General features: G+C 43.2%; 1 protein-coding gene and 1 long non-coding RNA gene across 11 annotated transcripts in view; one reads left to right on the top strand and one right to left on the bottom strand.

Moving 5' to 3' along the window:
* Positions 1–16,026, bottom strand: part of ACSL3 (acyl-CoA synthetase long chain family member 3) — a 60,002-nt gene that overhangs the window by 43,328 nt on the left and 648 nt on the right. The window contains exon 1 of one of the 10 annotated variants that reach the window (XM_083506419.1): positions 520–799. The exons of 6 other annotated variants lie outside the window; for them this stretch is intronic. The gene's annotated coding sequence lies outside the window, so the exon portion shown is untranslated. Of the gene's footprint in view, positions 1–519; positions 800–16,026 lie in introns of those variants that run through there. 3 more of the 10 variants (XM_083506418.1, XM_083506413.1, XM_083506422.1) reach the window with 3 other exon arrangements.
* Positions 3,647–15,173, top strand: LOC310708385. The gene is made up of 3 exons (XR_014526982.1): positions 3,647–4,696; positions 9,588–9,767; positions 14,665–15,173. It is a non-coding gene; the product is annotated as an uncharacterized lncRNA (long non-coding RNA).

Here is a 16,026-nt window from a genome sequence, read left to right as displayed (position 1 = left end):
ATCAACTAGCAGCAGTAACTAGTGTTGGGTGAGAAGCCTGGTGATAATCTAGCCCCATCAAAAGCTATGCGGCAGCAGTATTCAGTTCAAGGGGAAACTGTCAAATCTGGAACTAATTGCGTGAATTAAAGGAAAGATTATTTGGGGCCTCTTTCCTTTTTGATAGCACACGTGCCTTAATGTTTTTATTTCTTCCGCTGGGCTTGTGGCTCGCTATCTTAAAAAAACAAAAACCAGTAGTGGGTATAAGCATCTTAAAATTGGAGCTAAAACCAAAGAACGGAACAATCGCCCTTTCGCTATTCATTTCTAACAGGAGAACAGGAAAGCGTTGAGGCAACTTGTATCTATATATATCTATATATAGCTTCGGGGAAAACGCGTGGAAGTTGGCGAAGAGAAAGCGCTGAGTGAGCCGAGTGACGCTTGCTTGGCGTCTTTCAGCATCGTCACCCGGATGACGGAGGAGGCGCTGCGCTGTTCCTAATGGTGCAACTCTGGCTGGGGTGCAAACCTTACCTGGCCAAGTGGGATCCCTTGGTAGGCGGGAGGGGGGGAGGCGACCTTCGTCCCCCCGCCCCCCACCCGCTAGGTGTACCAGGCAGCACCCACTGCCATCCGATTCCTTGTCCCGGGGGTTGAGAGCAGCCTCAGAGGAGGAGGAGGCGTTGCCGTGGAAACGGAAAATCCGCTTTGTGACGCGGTTCGAACAGCGGCCGCTTCCCTCTAGCCCGCCCCTCCCCATCCGAGACCCAGACAAAAGCAGCCGCTCGGAGCCCACGTGGCTGCAAGCCGGCAGGCACTGGCCTGTTTCCACGCCCCCAGCCCGTAAACTCCGCCCTCCCCTCGAGGGGAGCGCCGCGCATCGGGGAAACTTGGCTTCACGCACATTCCACGGGGATTCGGTGTCAAAAGATAAGCAAGGTTTGGCTGCCGGGTTGGAGCCAAAAGGTGCGGCTGCGGTTGTTTCAGTGGGGAGGGGGGGAGCTCCGCTATAGAGCTCCCAGTAGTTTTAAGGAAGCCGGTTGCACATGTTTCTGCACAGGAGCGGGTACTGGGAAACGCCCAACGAGCCTATCACGAGTTTAGGAGAGCTGCAACATGCTTTAAGCGCGATCTCACAAACATGTAGGGTTTTCCCTGCTTCCTTGAATGTGTTACGTTTCAATGCAGCTTTAGGAGTGTCGATTAAACTGCCTTGTGTTGGTCTTTACGGGTATCGTATGATACTTCATGCAACACTTTTCCTGAAGGTTACTTTATTAAAAATTGGACTACACTTCCCATTATTTGCAGCTCACTGGCACGGCTGGCTGGGGCTGCTCGGAAATGAAGTACAACAATGTCTGGATGACCAGTTTCCTCCTCCCTTGGGCAGGTCCTGTCACCATGTTTGACAATCTGCACCCTTAAGGCACATATGCAGCCTAATGGACTGGAATGCTTACTTTGATTTCAAACTCTATTTTTGTAATGAAACAGCAAAAGTAAAGTGAAATAGATCTTTTACCAGGATAGTCATCAAAATTATATAATTTGAGCAAGTCAACAGCAAGTTGGGGTGTGAAGGTAAACAAACTGTTATGATACATGGCATAGGTGTTTTACTCTGGAGCTTTTTATTAGCTCACCAGGATAGTAAACATTAAATGTTGATTGCCACACAAAAGCAATGCAGTCTAGTGATCTGTGAAATGACCATGTATTGGGCACACCAACAGCCTTAAGATTTTATTTGGTAAATATTTTATTAATACGCCTTTAGATTCAAAATTTCCTGGGGGCCTTTTAAATTATAAACAAACTTTCAGGCAAAACAAGTTTTCACACTATAAAAAGGTGGCAATTGTGGGGTATTCTTATTCATTCTACATTGCAGTAGACATAGTATTATTCTGCTAATACAGCCAAACAAATAATTGCTATACTTTATAAAAAATGATGTGAATTAATAAGGTTTTTATTGTTCATGTTTAGTAACTGCAAATGTAAATGTCTACCATTTGTTTGCTTACCTGTGAACTGATTTTTAAAAAATCCTTGCCCCTCTTTATCACTTTATAGGTTAATTACTATAGCTCTTTTCATAATTTCATCAAGAAGATGAGGAAAGCTCTACCTGTGCAACTGCTGCTTGATGTTATATACACAGTATCGGGAAGACATGGCAACCAGTATTAAATCAGACAAGCAGATGTCTTAGCTCAGCATTCTGTCAGTATTTCTGGCTAACTAGATGCTGTACTGGCTAACCAGATGCAGAGCTTAATGTTGGCTCCTCACTAATGGGAAATGCATGGATTTAGCCTTGGACGTTATAACACAGCAGTGCCATCAAACACATAATCCAGTGGTCTTCAACCAGTGTGCCGCTGTACCCTGGGGTGCCTTGAATGATGGTCAGGGGTGCCACTGGCAACACTGGCGCCTGTCACACTTTACTCTGGTCCCTCTGTCCTACCTCTGATGCCCTCTCTGATGCTTGCACAGCTGTTTATTGCAGCAGTCCTGGCTATAAGCTCTGCAGGTGAATGGTGCCTCTGGAAAGCACCTCTCTTTGGGGGGAGGCTGCTCAGAGGACTCCCAAAGAGAGGGGAGAGTAGAGGAGGCTAAGGGAAAACTCCACATGGGAGGGTGTTCAAAAACGGGTGAGAGGCTGCCAGCTCTGCAGGCAAGTGGTGACATAACTGGGCTCCTGAGCCCCACAGAAAGAATGTAGCTAGTCAAGTAGGTGGACTCACAAAGGTTGAAAACCTCTGACATAATCTATAACTCACTAGCATAGCTATCTTACCTCTAGAATTGACCACACACAAAAGTGTTCTCCCTCTTATCCCGAGTAATTATACCATACTGTATTGTAAATTAGAATAAACCCTTCCAATATAAGAGGCTAGTACCGTAATTTTCGCTCCAAAACACGCACTTTTTTGCTCCTAGAAAGTAAGGGGAAATGCCTGTGCGTGTTACGGAGCGAATGCACGGATCAGAGCCACGGCTGCCATCAGTCAAGCAAAACAGGAGCCGCTTACACACTCTATGAGGCTCTCACTTTGCTTGCTTTAAAGCGACCTGGAGCCGGGGAGGAGGGAGGGAAGGAGAGCCATGGCAGCAAAGCCGGCAGCAGCCGCTTACATGGGAGGAGGGACAGAGGCTAGCAAAAGTCTGCACGCTCTCTAAACAGAGCAATGAGGCTGCAGAGGGACGGCAGGAAAGATAAAATTTAAGCAACCAGCAGCAAAATAAAACCAACCTCGAGCTCTGAGCCTTTGTAACGTGGTTACAAAGCACGGATCCACATGGATCCTCAGGATTTTTGCACTGGGTCACCCCAAATTCACCATCAGATCACATAGCATTTCCATGGCTACAGCCTGCACCAAAAAACACACAACCACCCACTGTTTCATGGGGCCGCAATGGCGCAAAAACGTGGTTACAAAGCATGGATCCACATAGATCCTCAGGATTTTTGCATTGGGCTACCCCAAACTCACTGTCAGATCACATGTCTGTGGCCACAGTATGAACCATAAAAATCATACATCCACTGTTTCGTTTAGAATATTTTTTCCTTGTTTTCCTCCTCTAAAAACTACGTGCGTGTTATGGTCAGATGCGTGTTAGAGCGAAAAATACGGTACTTCCACAGGGTCTTGAGCCCCAGCACTGCTCACTTTAGAAAGGAATTCCTGGCCAGATGCCTGTAGAGGATTTCACAAGAGCAGGGTGATTTTCACCCTTTGTTAGTCAATTGCTACCTAAAACCCAGAAGTATATTCTCTACATTAAAGATAGTGTTTTGTGATTTAGCACAGCCTTGTAAATTAAGCTCACAAAGCTTACTCCCCAGCAAAAAAATTAGTGCAAGCCCCCTCCTCTGCAGCTAGTATGGAAATGCAAACTTAGTGGCCTCTTAGCAGGCTAGTGAAAACAAAACAAAAAGCTTGCCTTCTATTAGAAAGAAAAGCAAAGGGCATCCCTCCTGTGTTGAATGTGGAAGAGAAGGAATTTTCCATCCTTTGCCATTAACATTGTATCCAAGTGGAGTGTGGCAAGAGTACTCACCTGCATAGAATTCCTCATCACTCACAGCTACCTGGCAAGTTGTTAAATACAAGACTGATTTAATGGCCACAAACACATTAGTCATCCCTTAAGTGGTTTTAAGAGAGCTATTTTATGCACTGGGGCATAAGAACAATCTATGGCAATTCATTCCAAAGATGAACTCTGCACTGAGAGAATTGAAAAGCCACAGCTTAAAGCTGGCAATCTAAATTATATATACCTCAGATGACTCATATATAGAGAGAAAAAAGGTAAAGGACCCCTGGATGGTTAAGTCCAGTCAAAGGCGACTATGGGTTTGCGGCGCTCATCTCGCTTTTCAGGCTGAGGGAGCCGGCATTTGTCTACAGACAGCTTTCCGCATCATGTGGCCAGCATGACTAAACCACTTCTGGTGTAGTGGGACACCGTGACAAGTGCCAGAGCACATGGAAGCGCTGTTTACCTTCCTGCTGCAGTGGTACCTATTTATCTACTTGCACTGGTGTGCTTTTGAACTGCTAGGTTGGCAGAAGCTGGGACAGAGCAACGGGAGCTCACCCCATTGTGCGGATTTGAACCACCGACCTTCCGATCAGCAAGACCAAGAGGCTCAGTAGTTTCCAAGTGTCTCACGCTATCTGAGGTATGGCAATCAGAAGTGTAAGGTCCATAAAGATAACATCATAGACTTTATGAAGTAGTTTAAAATTGACTGTTTAGCTAGCAGTATCTCACTTAGTTGTGCAACACAATGACTGTGCATGACCCTTTTTTTGTAACAGTTTCAGAGATTGGGAAAGGATAGGAGAGATATTCCACAACACAGGGCACAGTGAGGATTGAAAGCATATTACTAGAATCCAGTACTTTCCTCAGTACACTGAATCTTGCAGGGGGTAGGGTTATCTCCAGTAGCAGACAACAGAAATAGCAGAGCAACAGACAATAGGAATTGTTCATGCAGTCATTGATAGTGAAGACCAGGCAAGCAAGCAGGAGCATCTTTTGCCTGGGCTATAAAATAACTGCATGACAGAAGGCAGCAAAGGAGGAGGAAAGGAGGAAATAGTGGCTTCTTCATGGCTCATGTGCTTTCCCTATTACGTACTGTTACTTAGTGGTAGGTTTCGGGTTGAATTAGCAAGGGCTGGTATTGACTGATGCTTTATGATGTCAATCACCTGTCAATGTAACTCGCTGAATATCTCTTACTATTAACTAGTAGTCACAATCCAAATTGCACAACTCAGACATTGCAGCCAACTGTGATAATCACAAACCAGAAGCCAAGGAAGCAATCAGTACATGTATGGGGAGAGTTACAGATAGGTAGCCGTGTTGGTCTGCCATAGTCAAAATAAAAAAAAATCCTTCCAGTAGCACCTTAAAGACCAACTAAGTTAGTTCTTGGTATGAGCTTTCGTGTGCATGCACACTTCTTCAGATACACTGAAACAGAAGTAATGTATGTACATTACTTTTTGTAACACGCATGTATGGGGAGAGGTAGTCTCCAAGGAATCTTTCTTTTAACATGTGGAGTTTCCTTCTGCTAGTTGTGCTTTTGGTATAAATTGCCTTATGCCAAATCAGACCACTGGTCCAGCTTGCTTATGGTCTGCATTCTCAACAATGACTGGCAATAGTTCTCTGGAGTTTCAAGACAAAGTTTTTCCCCAGCCCTGCCTGGAGATACCAGGAACTGAACTTGGAATCCTTTCCATGCAAAACATGTGCTCTACCACTGGGACGCGGGTGGCGCTGTGGGTAAAACCTCAGCGCTTAGGACTTGCCGATCGTCAGGTCGGCGGTTCGAATCCCCGCGGCAGGGTACGCTCCCGTTGCTCGGTCCCAGCGCCTGCCAACCTAGCAGTTCAAAAGCACCCCCGGGTGCAAGTAGATAAATAGGGACCGCTTACTAGTGGGAAGGCAAACGGCGTTTCCATGTGCTGCGCTGGCTCGCCAGGTGCAGCTTGTCACGCTGGCCACGTGACCCGGAAGTGTCTTCAGACAGCGCTGGCCCCCGGCCTCTTAAGTGAGATGGGCGCACAACCCCAGAGTCAGACATGACTGGCCTGTACGGGCAGGGGTACCTTTACCTTTACCACTGAGCTATAGTCATTCATGTGTTAAACACTTTGAAACTGAATGTTGGATAATTTGTTACAAAGTACCCCAAAAAAATCCAGCTTTTGTTTTGGTAGCCTGTACCTGAGAAGTGAAGTTAATATGGCCTGGAGAGAATCTCCATTAAAGTAACTCAGTCAGAGCACATTCAAGAGATACAACACCTCCTGTGAAATCAATTGATTTCTTCACTGTGAATCTTTCTAAACACTTCTAAATTGAAAGTTAAAGAAAAGAACAACAGACACCTTCTAAACATGTTAAGCCAAAATGCAAATACCTAAAATCTTACTTCTTTCCCCACAATATCTAATCTGGTAGTTTCAAAGGCCCAGGGCTCCCACCAGAAAACCCACAAAAGAAATTAATCCTTTTCCTTCTACTCATTAGGACAGCAGAATAAAGATGCACCTGTAGGAGCCATACCTCAGATATTTAGTAGTAGATAGGTAGCCGTGTTGGTCTGCCATAGTCAAAATAAAAAATTCCTTCCAGTAGCACCTTAAAGACCAACTAAGTTAGTTCTTGGTATGAGCTTTCGTGTGCATGCACACTTCTTCAGATACCTATCTGAAGAAGTGTGCTTGCACACGAAAGCTCATACCAAGAACTAACTTAGTTGGTCTTTAAGGTGCTACTGGAAGGAATTTTTTATTTTGACTCAGATATTTAGGACAAGCTTCCTGTCTGGCACCATTTTAAAACTTTTAACACCCAATTACTACCAGGAATACAGCATTTGTAGTCTTTAGTATTTTAATATTTAAGGCCAACTTGAGCATAAAACATGTTTTTCATCTTAGCAACTAGGAATCTTTGGAACCCACTACAGAAATGTTACTTTCCACACAGTAGCACATACACATCACTGTCCTTGTCTCTTTTCTATCCTCTGCTACTTCTTACTTCAGAGGTCTCCATACTACCACCCCAACAAACTCCAACAACTGAGAAATAAAGGAAGATATGAAATCTCGCTCCTCTTCCCTGGCAAGCAAGTCCATTGGCTAGCCAAACCCTTCATTTTCCCCCTTGCCTTCTCTACCAGCCCCAAGCCCATCTACTTCACCCACTTTCTGCTCCATAGGGCAGAATGACCCTTCTCTTTTAGCTTTTTACTCTGTCATCCCAGTCTCTCTGTGTCTCAGCCAGTCCCTTTCTCTCCCTGCTCCTTTTATCCTGTGCTTTCAAGCCCCTAATTGGGTCCCTTCCTCTTGAGGGAAATCTGCCCCTTTCCTGTGCTACATCTCTCATTCTATTTTGCTCATTTGGTGATCACAGACTACTGCTTTACTGCAGGTGGGCATAATTTGGGGAAATCATGCTTGTGGACTAAATCTGAACCCCTGCTGGGTTAGGTTTGACCTGCAGACTCTAGTCTAGAGGTTCACCACCCGTGTTCTACTCAGTATCAGTTTTCCTTCCAATATCAACTTCAGCCAAATCTCCTTCATCCGACATAACACTCCACTTTCCCTAACCAATTTTACTGCATCCTAGTTTTTCTATGTTCTGAGGCATGCTTTTCAATATAATAATAGTCTTTTATTGGTTTTTAATTCAACCTATTTTTAACACACACACAGCTTCTTCAACTTTTTTTTAGTAAGAATGCTTATTTTCTTCTTGATAAAATAAAATGGTCCTTTTCCTTCTTTTTTTGCTATCCTTGTTGACATTTGAGGTGCCAAATTCTGGAGTGCATTCAGGTCTCAATGTCAAAAGAGCCTTTAAAAATGTGAGCAGGGGTGTATGTTACAACTTCAGGCTTGCAGGCACACTTGAGGAGGTCCTCAAGGCATTTGTTCTGTATTTTCAGAAACCTAAGTAACCCTCAAATGTTACAGTAAGATGTGGTCAGTATATAGTGCTAATTCATTGCTGTACGATGCCAAGCACCCCCAACACTTTCATCTTTTGTAATTCCCACCAAATTCATTTATCCAATGAGATCAAAAAGTTGCTTAGGCCTTGCATCATGTGTGCATGGTTAAGAAACAATGAAAACCTTTATTACTAAGCCTTTCAAACATAAGAGATAACATTCCTTACTATAGATACAACAGATGTCCTTTGTCTACAGAATTAGAGCATCATTGTGACTAAGTACCACTTGGTAGTTGACTAAGATTAATTGGATAAACAGAAGACTATAGTCACCAGCTCTAGATACCCAGACATGTTCCCTTCAATAATGACCAAGCTGCAGGTAGGGGAGATGTGAGATGCAAACTTATCCAGTCTACAAGAGCAAAGACTACGTAAGTCCCTGGTGTTTACTGAGGTGATACACCATGACTATACCACTTCAGACTGCAGATTCAGCTTCCATAACTGAATAATAATAATAATAATAATAATAAACAACTATAATAAATCAAATTTGTATACCGCCCTTCATCCATAAATCTCAGGGCATTTCACAGTGTAAAACCTGAATATTGCACCCACTTCTACAAATAAAATATTAGACTATCCCGAGGATTTCATACAGTAAAGCATTCAATTATGCAAGTGGTACAGTTCAAGTTTGTCACAAAATGAGTACTAGATCTTGGTGAACCAGCAGTAAGATGCACAAACTACAAATATTTGGGCTGAAGGAGCTTCTCTTTTAATGCAGTTTTCCTAAATACCTTAGGAGTTCCTGCCAGCAGTAGAGGCCCCTTCTGTCCCTCCCCTCACTTCTGATTTTGGCAAACCATAAATGAAACATGTAATTTTCATCTTTCTTCCCTTAATAGCAAAATGCAATGCCATCATTTTGTTGAATGACTTGATAGAAGGTGCTTTAGACCTCGGATACAAGAAAAATGTAATTTAAGTTTAGTGTGTTTAATGTCTGAAGTATCTACAAGCGATCTACAAGTGATTACCTAAGGACAGCAAGTGGACTAGGTTTCAGTGCTAATCAAGACAGCAAATACCCCAAACCATGAACTCTTGATGCTCATAAAGCAGAGTAGCTAGCCTATCTTTAAGGCTATTCAACTAAGTTCAACTAAGCTTTACTCAGAGGAGACCCACTGCAATTAATGGACCTAACTTCATTCATTTTAATCCATCTACTTCAAGTAAGTTGAATACCACCCATTGTTAGCTCATCAGGCTCAGGCCCTCCATGAACACTGGAACACATAGAACACATAGAAAAAGGTGGTCTGGGATAAGTGTACCCACATTTTTAATATTCTCCCACTGAAACTACATCTTTGTTGACCCCTCTGCATAAGTCATCTTTTCTAACACACTCAAGTTATCCAAACAAAAATTAATTAACTGCTTAGAAGCCATTCAGTAATTAATTAATTAAAATAATTATAATATACTCCAGGGCAAAGAATATAAGTTCCATGCAGCCATATGAATGCACACTCACTTCTAAATTCCCGTTTTGATATTCACAGGTATACAGACAGACAAACAGAAACTTCTCCAAGACACTACAGGGAACTTTAGAAGATAAGTTCTCAGAAGGCCCACATCTCATCTGTAAAAATCTCATTTCTTCCTGCCTGCTTGCTACACGTTAGACTCGTGCTACAGATTATACAGGGGGAAAGAAGACGTATCTATGCCAGTTGGTGGTAACTATGCCATTATATTTTAATTAACTGATTAAGGCAGGCATAGGCAAACTCCGGCCCTCCAGATGTTTGGGACTACAATTCCCATCATCCCTGGCTAACAGGACCAGTGGTCAGGGATGATGGGAATTGTAGTCTCAAACATCTGGAGGGCCAGAGTTTGCCTATGCCTGGATTAAGGAGTTCTAGCTTAAGGTCATATATATCATTTTTATACAATACCATCTATGTACATTATATGTACATAGGAAGTAAGAAGATGCCCCCCAAATTCACCTACAATTACAATGATGCAATTTCAAGAATAAAGTTTGAATTATAAAACAGTCTAATTGCTACATTTAAATTTATTTTCTAAGACAAGTCACACAAGCTATATGTTCACCCTGTACTGTTAGTGAAGCATTCTATAAAAATGCACAAAAAATAGCAAACCTCTTACAGTGGTACCTCCGGTTACGGACTTAATTCGTTCTGGAGGTCCGTTCTTAAGCTGAAACCGTTCATAACCCGAGGAGCGCTTTCACTAATGGTGCCTCATACTGCTGCTGTGCATGACTTCCGCTCGCATCCTGGGGGAAAGTTTGCAACCAGGAGCATCTACTTCCAGGTTAGCAGAGCTCGTAACCTGAAGTGTTCGCAAGGACGGTACGTAACACGAGGTTCCACTGTACTGTTTAAATGTGCATTCCTTGCACTCTACATTCTTTCACACATGAGAATTAGGGTAAATTCACACATTGCAAAGCAAAAGAATCCATGTTTGCCATGGCAAATCCTAGCAAAACATATATTGTCTTATACACCAGTAGAACCTTGGTGGTTCTAGGAAGCCTTAGTAGCTTCTTCAATAAGGAAAGCAGAAATAGGGACTAAGGCAGACATAGGCAAACTTGGCCCTCCAGATGTTTTGGGACTACAACTCCCATCATCCCTAGCTAACAGGAACATTGGTCAGGGGTGTTGGGAGTTGTAGTCCCAAAACATCTGGAGGGCCGAGTTTGTCTATGCCTGGGCTGAGGTTTCTTGCACAGTATCTCGCTCACACAAATGGTCTCCTCCTACAGAGAACAGCCAAAGAGCTACAAGGTACCTCTAAAAGTCATGTGAGGCCACAGTGAAGGCTGGCAGGTCTGACTAGAGCTCCACACGACATTACTGACTATATTAATTTAATAGTAAACCATGGTTTATCATTATATGAGTAAGAGAGTCAGGGTCATGCACTGCCCCTTTCTCTTTTCAGCAGCCACAAGATCGGAAGTTTTCACTTCTGTTTTTAAACTAACTGTGGTTTATCATTATGCCCAAACCTGGACAAAGTGATTTTTAACCATAGTTTTTTGTTTGTTTCAATAACCCAGATTTAAACACAGTTCAGGATACAAGTACAACACTAGACTGCTATTAATTGACACTTTTAATCTCATTGTGGCCCTACCAGACAGGGAGGGAGACGGGTATCGGACAAGATTCAAACACATACTGATAAACCATAGTTTAATGTTACATCTTAACCAGGCCAATATGTGCCAACAAATATTTCCCGAATTCCGCAAAACACACTGGGGTTCCTTCACAAACAAGATGATGATGTTTTAAACATTTGTTATAAGCAATTGCCCTTATTAATGAAGCCTTTGCAATATGCTCACAAAACATTTCCACCATCAAAGCCTTTCCTACTGGGTTAAACTGAAGGACAGGCCCAGTGCATAAATTGTGGTACCGTTATGAACATGTTGCAGCACACACAGGACTATGCACTGAGAAAAGCAATTTCTGGCATACATAGAAAAGCATTTCCATGATGAAAGGTGCCCACAAGCAGGTGATAGCAGAGAAATAAACACTATATTACACCACCATATATGGGTAATAGTTCTGTGATATAGGACCTAGAAATTTAAGAAACTCTGTTTGCCTCCCAGAGTATGCAATTTTATTCTGAAAAAAAGATAGCTTTGAATGTTTCATCATCTCTGGTGTTAACTCCTATAAAGAAGAAAGTGCCTAGCCAAAGGTAAAGGTAAAGGGCCCCTGGACGGTTAAGTCCAGTCAAAGGCAACTATTGGGTTGCAGAACTCATCTCCATTCAGGCTGAGGGAGCCGGCGTTTGTCCAGACAGCTTTCCAGGTCATGTGGCCAGTATGACTAAACCACTTCTGGCGCAACGGGATACCATGACAGAAGCCAGAGCACACAGAAACGCCGTTTACCTTCCTGCTGCAGTGGTACCTATTTATCTAATTGCACTGGTGTGCTTTTGAACTGCTAGGTTGGCAGAAGCTGGGACAGAGCAACAGGAGCTCACACCATCATGCAGATTCAAACTGCGAACCTTGCAATCAGCAAGCCCAAGAGGCTCAGTGGGTTAGACCACAGTGCCACCTGTGTCTCTTTTTGTCATGCTAATAACCCTTGCTGTTTAATGTACTGCTTTGAACCTTTAGAAATTTCCACATACCATCCATACATTTATGGTGAATGCCCTTTCCTGCTCATCCAGACACATGCTGTAGGGCACCATTGCCTACACTTATCTCTATTATTACGTTTACCTCAACAACAGATAACACTCCTGGTACACCTCAATATACTTTGGCAGGAACCATGACAAAACCACTGATCACAAAAAATTCACCTGTGTAATAGAAACCTTAGTGTGCCACCAGAAGAGCAAGATTGAGGCAGTTTTGTATAATTCCCTCTCCAGGCCCAGCAGGAGGAGAGCACTGCTAAACTGGGCTCAAAGCCAAAAGAGTTTGGACTCTGAACTTCATTTTCAAATAAAATTTAAAAAAAACAAGTCTTTAGCCTTTACGAACCAAGAGTTATGAAGCAAGACATGCAGACACCATTCTGAACAACTGATTTGTGAGCCATCAGCCTATTCCTGCTTTTCAGTGCTTCTAGCCAATTTTTGAAACAACAGGTGTGACTGACAAGTGCTAGAGAAAAATATTAGAGTCAAACATCCACCAGGGAAGACCCTCAAAACCCTCAAGACCCTGGTTCATTTTGAAGCTGACTTTGGGTCTTCCTTCAGATGTGTGTGATTTCCCCCCCTGGATTCAGATAACAGAAGAGAATGCATGGTTCATTCTGAAGCTGTTCCCCACCCACCCTCTCTTCTTGTAGAGTTGTGATTGCTGCCCAGTAAAAACAACTGCTACTGCAAGGAAGAAGGTAGAAACAAGGACTTTATACTCTTGCATTCAGTTTAAATACTTGCAAAACAATCATTGAGTGTACGATCATTTTAATTCCCTGCAATGAAAATAATATCATTATTAGTATATCCATTTGGGGAGGAGAGGGAATAGAGTTAACAGCTCTGAAGTGTAGCCCACCCTGGCATATTGAGGGGGTGGGGGTTAGGTAAATGCAGCTGGGAGGTGTTTATTGGTTATACAGTGGTACCTCTGTTTAAGAACAGCCCTGTTTACGAACTATTCAGTTTACGAACTCCGCAAAACCGGAAGTAGTGTCCTGGTTTGCAAACTTTACCTTGGTCTAAGAACAGAAGCCGAATGGTGGAAGGGCACCGGCGATGGGAGACCTCATTAGGGAAAGCATGCCTCGGTTTAAGAACAGTTTTGGTTTAAGAACTGACTTCCGGAACGGATTAAGTTCGTAAACTGAGATACAACTGTAGTAGCAACATGGAGACTGTTTTCACACTTATGAGGGGATAAAGAAATTCTTCAGGGGGAAAGTTGCTGCTGATATAAATGCTAAAATGGGTATAGCTATGCAAAAGGTTCATGTCTTTCTTCATAACCCTTGGTGAGGGTGGGACAAAGTACAAGCTACATACAGTGTACTAGGCCAAGAAAATCCTGTTGGCATCCCTGGTTCTGGCAATCCAGAAAAAGAGAAAGTAATAGCATTACCACTGAACTATGCTACATGGTCTGGCTGTTTATTTTTCTTTACACAAATGTTTTATTTTAATATAAATATGTCTGATCTCCCGTATTATGGAGAGGTAGCTTGACAATGAATAGTCAGCTATAGTATCAAAGAAACAACCTAATCAAAGCCTATCAGTTATGTCGTGAAATCTCATATTTTAAGAGCCCTACTTTTGCCCATTTGAAATTAATAACTGCAATTTCCTATCTACAAGATCCAGTGAGTACACAAAAGGCTTGAATTATTCAAAATGCCATAATTATGTCCTGAAATGAAAATTAGGAAAAAAACTACTAAGAAATATGGCTTACATGGAAAAATTGCAGGAATTATTTGAAGGCACATCCTGTACTTATGTTTTACCAATACAGTAGACCCTCAACTTGTGTGAGAGTTACGTTCCGGGGATTGTGCCTAAAGCCAAAATCACGCAGCATAATCAAAACCCATTGTGTTCAATGGTAGGTGGAATTACCAAAGTCATTTTTCCCAGAACCCTGCCCTTTTTAATTTTATTTTTTTATGTTTTGCCACATGCATAAAGCTGAATACGCACAAATTAAATGCGTGCAAGTTGCAGGCTTACCGTAACAGTTGATATTTAATTAACCCTAGTAAGATTTCAATGTCGCTTAATGATTAATCATGTATCAGTGTAGTTCAATCAATTAGCATCTTCAAAACAAAGAACTACCTCTCCAACTCTGATTCTAGTATCATGTCAGAAGTGCAACATTACAGGTTGGCCTCTACTCTACACTGTTGATACAAACTCAGTGCATACCTCATCAGCCAGTATGAATACAATCATGTTAGCTGTGATCCTCTAGTTACAATGCTCATTTCAATTTCTCATTATCAACTTTTCAGAATCAGTTTATAAGCAGTGTTTTAAGCTGCAGCCAACTATGTCTGACTGGGAGGCTACATTTTTCATCCTCCACACTAACACTATTGTATATCTTTCCCTGTTCTTTAGAATCAGAAAGGGAAACAAAAACCAGGAGATGTCTCCATGAGAGGTTGCTGCAACCCAACAGAGAGGACACATCTGTGAGAGATCAGAATCTCGTAGTAACACTAGCCAATCCCTACCAACATCACTGTTAACAAGCCGAACCAATCCATAACAGCTCGAGTCTTCAGCTTCCCTAAACACCCAGAACCTACTTAATATGAATGGATGCCAGGTTGCAGCCTCATCTGCATTTCTTGGCAACATGTTATGCACCCCAGCAATGTGTATCAATGAACATGCATATTTGGAACAGGATTTGAGTGAAAGTTGTCTTTATATACATGGGGAGGGGCGGCGGTCCACCTAACCTAACCCAATGACAGAACGCTAACCATGTCTACTGAGAAGCAAGTCCTATTGAATTCATTTATGTGTACCCAAGTTAAGAGGGGTTAGGATTACAGCCTTATTATCCTTTTGTACATGGCAAAAGGAAAAGCAGTGTAAAAGTGGGTTTTCCCTACTCTTTCCATGCTTGTTTATACATTTTCTGTACACCAACCAGTATCATATTGTTGTTATATGTGCATTTGGAAGAGCTTCCTAACATACTAAAAGAGAACTGGAGTCCTAGCCATTCCACTATCTTTACACAAGCAGAGAATTAGCACTGTAATTCTAGCTGGCACGAAGTGACAGAGCCCTCAGAACTGTGTGTGCACATGCACCCAGTATTGTTTACAGGAGTGTAGGCTTTACTACTCCTGATTTTTCCCTCCTAGCTGAGAGTATAAGAAAGGTCTTTTTTAGGCAATCCTAAACCTAAATCATATTGGGGTCTAAATCCCACTGAGTACAACGGAGCCTCCTGCATAGGACGGCCCTGCGGACACAAGCTTATTTGTCAGCAGACTCTGTTCCAGGCGACAGATCTGCACGTGTGAAAAAGCCGCGCACGACTTTGCACACCCACCCGGGGCACGGCAGAGACGTGCCTGGAAGGCGGGACGTCCTAGTCAGTACATGCCGCGGCGCAACCCAGGGCACGTCTGCTCGGAAGCAAAACCCTCGGAGGGGGAAAGCGTGCACGCAGCTGCCACCACCGCGGGCCTCAACCGAGCAATAAAAAATAAAAAGCGAAAGTGCCGACGTGTAACCTTGGTGTGAAGTTACTCGGGATTTAATCGCCCCGGAATGAAATCGGGTGGTCCCAAATCCAGCAGGCCTAGCGCCGCGAAGCGACCACCCCCGGCCCCTTCCCCACGTGCACCTCCGGGCCCGTGGCCGCCTCCCTGTTCCTATGCTGTGGGCCCCGATCCCGCGCTTCCCTCCCCTTGAGAGGAGACCCTGTTCGTCAGCCAGCGCCTGAGAGGCTCCCGCCGC

Source organism: Podarcis liolepis, assembly GCF_965112155.1.
Source record: "Podarcis liolepis genome assembly, chromosome: 5".
NCBI classification, from domain to species: domain Eukaryota; kingdom Metazoa; phylum Chordata; class Lepidosauria; order Squamata; family Lacertidae; genus Podarcis; species Podarcis liolepis.
This window is presented reverse-complemented; position numbering and strand designations above follow the sequence as displayed.